We start from the raw sequence: 4,610 nt of genomic DNA, 5'->3' as shown, positions 1-4,610 counted from the left end.
GGCGTGTTTGTAAATGTACCAGTGGATTCTCGTCGGCCTGCCACATCCATGGTATCGACCCACCAGGCCTGTCCGACCAGGGGTTGACCCTGGACGGGCACGGTCTGTGGTTTGGCCCTTGTCCTAGATGAAATCGGGCACGGGGTTTTCTGGCCAGGTACCATCGGGTTACTGGGAGAGCGGCTTCGGTCTCCAGGTGAGACCAATGGTGAAGCAGCACGAGGCAATGGAGAGCATGCAAAGCGATGGGGAAGCCATGCACGGCAATGGCCACGAAAAAAAAAAAAAAATCACCACGGAAGGAACGTGAAGAACAAGGAGGAGTGTAGTGACACTGCCCAAAGCTGCCCGGTGTTGCAGGGGTCTATTGGTGTGTTGCTTCCTTGTTTGGTAGAGTGGAGTACCAGACCCGCCAGGGGTAGGCAAACCATTCCCCCTACGGTAAGTGAGGAGCCAGCCATTTGACGAGCGGGTGTCCACGTGTACGGGTGCGAGCGCTATCCCCCCACACGGGGTTAGGCCACGGCCTTAGGTGGACGTCTGCCGACCAGCCCCGGCTGATCCAGAACTTCTGATGTGGAGAGCGGTTTTGACAGATCCTCCCTGGTTCTAGCGGGTCAAGCCTCTGATGGGGGGTGGGGGTTATTTGTAACCCATCCCAGAACTCTCTGGGGGAGACTCAGACGGCCAGTCTGTCTACTCAGTTGTCCTATACTGGTGTCTGTGGTTTGGGAGGAAGGGAGTGCCCTGCTTTGTTGGCCTCCTCTTCAAAACTACCTGGGCCCACGAATCACTCTTCTTGGTTACATCACGAAACGTAGGTTGAGCGAGGCTAGGGGGGAGGGAATTCGACGAGGTCTTTCCCTTGTCCCCCCACCAGCGGCCCACGAAAATCAAAACGGCGTGAAGAGAGGGAACGCCGAAAGCACCTGGAGTCGGCCGTCCGCACCTCCGGAGGAGGTGGACGGGGTACGGTGCGGGCATGACCGGATGGGACAGCTTTGCATCAAGGTGAGAGGTCGGCGTCCGAAGGCCAGAGGGCGGTGCGCGAGCACGTTTACACTGGCCGCGGAAGCTGTCCTGGGTAGCCCTGTATGGCGTCTGGACCTGACGGCGCACGCACTTACAACCCGCTGCTTCCTAGCCCCCGGAAGGGGAGGCGGATGTCACTCGTGGTTCATCCCAGACCACGGTGCAAACTACCTGGTTGATCCTGCCAGTAACATATGCTTGTCTCAAAGATTAAGCCATGCAGGTCTAAGTGCACACGGCCGGTACAGTGAAACTGCGAATGGCTCATTAAATCAGTTATGGTTCCTTTGATCGCTCCACACGTTACTCGGATAACTGTGGTAATTCTAGAGCTAATACATGCAAACGAGCGCTGACCCTTCGGGGGATGCGTGCATTTATCAGACCCAAAACCCATCCGGGGGGCTCGGGCCCCCCGGCCGCTTTGGTGACTCTAGATAACCTCGGGCCGATCGCGCGCCCTCCGCGGCGGCGACGTCTCATTCGAATGTCTGCCCTATCAACTTTCGATGGTACCATAGTCGGCTACCATGGTGACCACGGGTAACGGGGAATCAGGGTTCGATTCCGGAGAGGGAGCCTGAGAAACGGCTACCACATCCAAGGAAGGCAGCAGGCGCGCAAATTACCCATTCCCGACACGGGGAGGTAGTGACGAAAAATAACGATACAGGTCTCTTTCGAGGCCCTGTAATCGGAATGAGCGTATCCTAAACCCATGGGTGAGGACCCATTGGAGGGCAAGTCTGGTGCCAGCAGCCGCGGTAATTCCAGCTCCAATAGCGTATATTAAAGTTGCTGCAGTTAAAAAGCTCGTAGTTGGATGTCGGGAGTGGGCTGGCGGTCCGCCGCGAGGCGTGCCACCGCCTGTCTCAGACCCTGTCTCCCGGTGCCCCCCGGATGCCCTTGGCTGGGTGTCCGGACGGGGCTCGGAGCGTTTACTTTGAAAAAATTAGAGTGTTCAAAGCGGGCCCGCTTCTCGCCTGAATACCTGAGCTAGGAATAATGGAATAGGACTCCGGTTCTATTTTGTGGGTTTCCTGAACCAGGGCCATGATTAAGAGGGACGGCCGGGGGCATTCGTATTGCGCCGCTAGAGGTGAAATTCTTGGACCGGCGCAAGACGGACGAAAGCGAAAGCATTTGCCAAGAATGTTTTCATTAATCAAGAACGAAAGTCGGAGGTTCGAAGACGATCAGATACCGTCGTAGTTCCGACCGTAAACTATGCCGACCCGCGATCCGGCGGCGTTATTCCCATGACCCGCCGGGCAGCGTGAGGGAAACCACGAGTCTGTGGGTTCCGGGGGGAGTATGGTTGCAAAGCTGAAACTTAAAGGAATTGACGGAAGGGCACCACCAGGAGTGGAGCCTGCGGCTTAATTTGACTCAACACGGGAAACCTCACCCGGCCCGGACACGGAAAGGATTGACAGATTGATAGCTCTTTCTCGATTCTGTGGGTGGTGGTGCATGGCCGTTCTTAGTTGGTGGAGCGATTTGTCTGGTTAATTCCGATAACGAACGAGACTCCGGCATGCTAAATAGTTACGCGGCCCTCCGCGGTCGGCGTCAAACTTCTTAGAGGGACAAGTGGCGTTCAGCCACGCGAGATGGAGCAATAACAGGTCTGTGATGCCCTTAGATGTCCGGGGCTGCACGCGCGCCACAATGGTTGGATCAGCGTGTGCCTACCCTACACCGAGAGGTGCGGGTAATCCGCTGAACCCCATTCGTGATGGGGACTGGGGATTGCAATTATTCCCCATGAACGAGGAATTCCCAGTAAGCGCGGGTCATAAGCTCGCGTTGATTAAGTCCCTGCCCTTTGTACACACCGCCCGTCGCTACTACCGATCGGATGGTTTAGTGAGGTCCTCGGATCGGCCCCGCCGGGGCTCCTCGCGGGCCTTGGCGGAGCGCCGAGAAGTCGATCAAACTTGACTATCTAGAGGAAGTAAAAGTCGTAACAAGGTTTTCGTAGGTGAACCTGCGAAAGGATCATTAACGGGTAACGCTGTCCGGCGTGCCTCCTCTCCCGACCCCCTCGACTTCGCCGTCCCCCCGCGTCGGGGCCCAGGGTCGAAAGGGTCTTCGGGGTTGCTGTTACACGTGGTCGCTTGCAGGTCAGGCTGGACAGAAGGCATAAAGGAGGAGCCTAGTCCCTCCCACCCCTTCCTCGTCCTCCGCCTCTTCCTCCGCGTCGTCCTTCAGCACCCCCCCCCCGCAGGCCCCGGTATTCTCTGGGTTCCAGCGCGAGAGACGCGTCGTTCAAAAAACTCGGCGTCCCCGCTCGTCGGGCGAAGGCCGGTTTCCCCTCACCTTGCCGGCAGGAGAAGCGCCTGCGAGTCGAGCGGGTCGTACGGGTCCGTCCCGCGCCCTCCCTCTCGCTCGCACGGCCGCTGCCTCCGTCCACCGCGAGGGGTTTTCCTATTTTGTTGTCCTTGTCATTCATCCCCGTCCCCTTGCTCGCTGACGAGCGGACTTTCCGGGGGGGGTTGCGAGCGCTGCTCCTCGTGGGGCAGGCCATGGCCCTTCCTGTGTTCGTCCGCCCACCGGCGTCCTGGGGCGTGGTGGTGGTGGGTGGCGCAGCCGGTTCCCCTGCTTCTCTCTCTCAGAAAGGAGTCTCAGGGGGACCCCCGGCAGGTACCTAGGGCTTGGCCCACGCTACGTGAGTTCCACCCCTTTCGAGGGGTCGGACGGGGCGGGCGCGGAGGGCCGCGGTTCAAAGACTGACTCGTCTGCCACGTGGGGCGTGTGGGCAAAGCGCAACCCCGCGCCCGTTTCAACACTCGCAGACGGGGGCGCCTGACCGGTTGGTGAAACCTTTTAAACCTGTCTTTGTAGTCGTGGTGAAAGACCTAAACTGAGCCTGAAATAAAAGAGTACAACTCTTAGCGGTGGATCACTTGGCTCGTGCGTCGATGAAGAACGCAGCCAGCTGCGAGAACTAATGTGAATTGCAGGACACATTGATCATCGACATTTCGAACGCACATTGCGGCCCCGGGTCCATCCCGGGGCTACGCCTGTCTGAGGGTCGCTATTCCTATCTGTCGGACCTGCCTTCTCAGGCGGGACCGCGGTTGGAGGTTCGTAGGTGGGGGGGTGCCCCCTGGCCTCCGTCTTCCTAAAAGCAGACGGTTCCCGGTCGCTGTCTCGGTGAGATCCGGTCGGTGGGTTCGCTGCGGTTGAGTGCCCGTTCTCCGTGCACAAGCTTCTCCTCCCCCGCTTCGGTTCGTTTCGGTTCGTTTCGGCTCCGCTCCTGGCCTGGCCAGGAACGTGGTCCCCTGCGCCCGAGAAAGAAGCGAGCGTGGCTGCCGGTGGGTTCTCTCCGCTTTGGCTGCCCACGTTTTCGCTTCTTTTCTCACCCCCTGCGCAGGCGGATCACGGAAAGGTGTCTGTTCTGTTCCGTTACGTGCGCGAGCGGAGGGAGGTTGTTGTTACATGCGTTCCCCCCCCCCCTCCCCCGGTGGGGGGGGTGGGGGGGTCGGGGTTCGGGTGGCTCTGCCTCTGGCGTTTTCCTTACGGGCCGACCTGTCCGTGGCACGTCCGTGACGTCCCGACCTGTGTCCTCG

General features: G+C 59.3%; 2 non-coding genes across 2 annotated transcripts; both read left to right on the top strand.

The window, feature by feature from the left end:
• Nucleotides 1–1,200: 1,200 nt before the first annotated feature.
• On the top strand, nt 1,201–3,039 carry LOC145655555 (18S ribosomal RNA). The gene has a single exon (XR_014121620.1). It is a non-coding gene; the product is annotated as an 18S ribosomal RNA (ribosomal RNA).
• An 882-nt stretch (nt 3,040–3,921) lies between these two features.
• Nucleotides 3,922–4,075, top strand: LOC145655553 (5.8S ribosomal RNA). The gene has a single exon (XR_014121618.1). It is a non-coding gene; the product is annotated as a 5.8S ribosomal RNA (ribosomal RNA).
• Nucleotides 4,076–4,610: the final 535 nt, after the last annotated feature.

Source organism: Electrophorus electricus, unplaced genomic scaffold (genome assembly GCF_041902795.1).
Source record: "Electrophorus electricus isolate QZ-2024a unplaced genomic scaffold, ASM4190279v1 Scaffold270, whole genome shotgun sequence".
In the NCBI taxonomy this organism is placed as follows: Eukaryota; Metazoa; Chordata; class Actinopteri; order Gymnotiformes; family Gymnotidae; genus Electrophorus; species Electrophorus electricus.
Note: the sequence above shows the minus strand (reverse complement) of the source record. Positions and strands in the feature narration are given on the sequence as shown.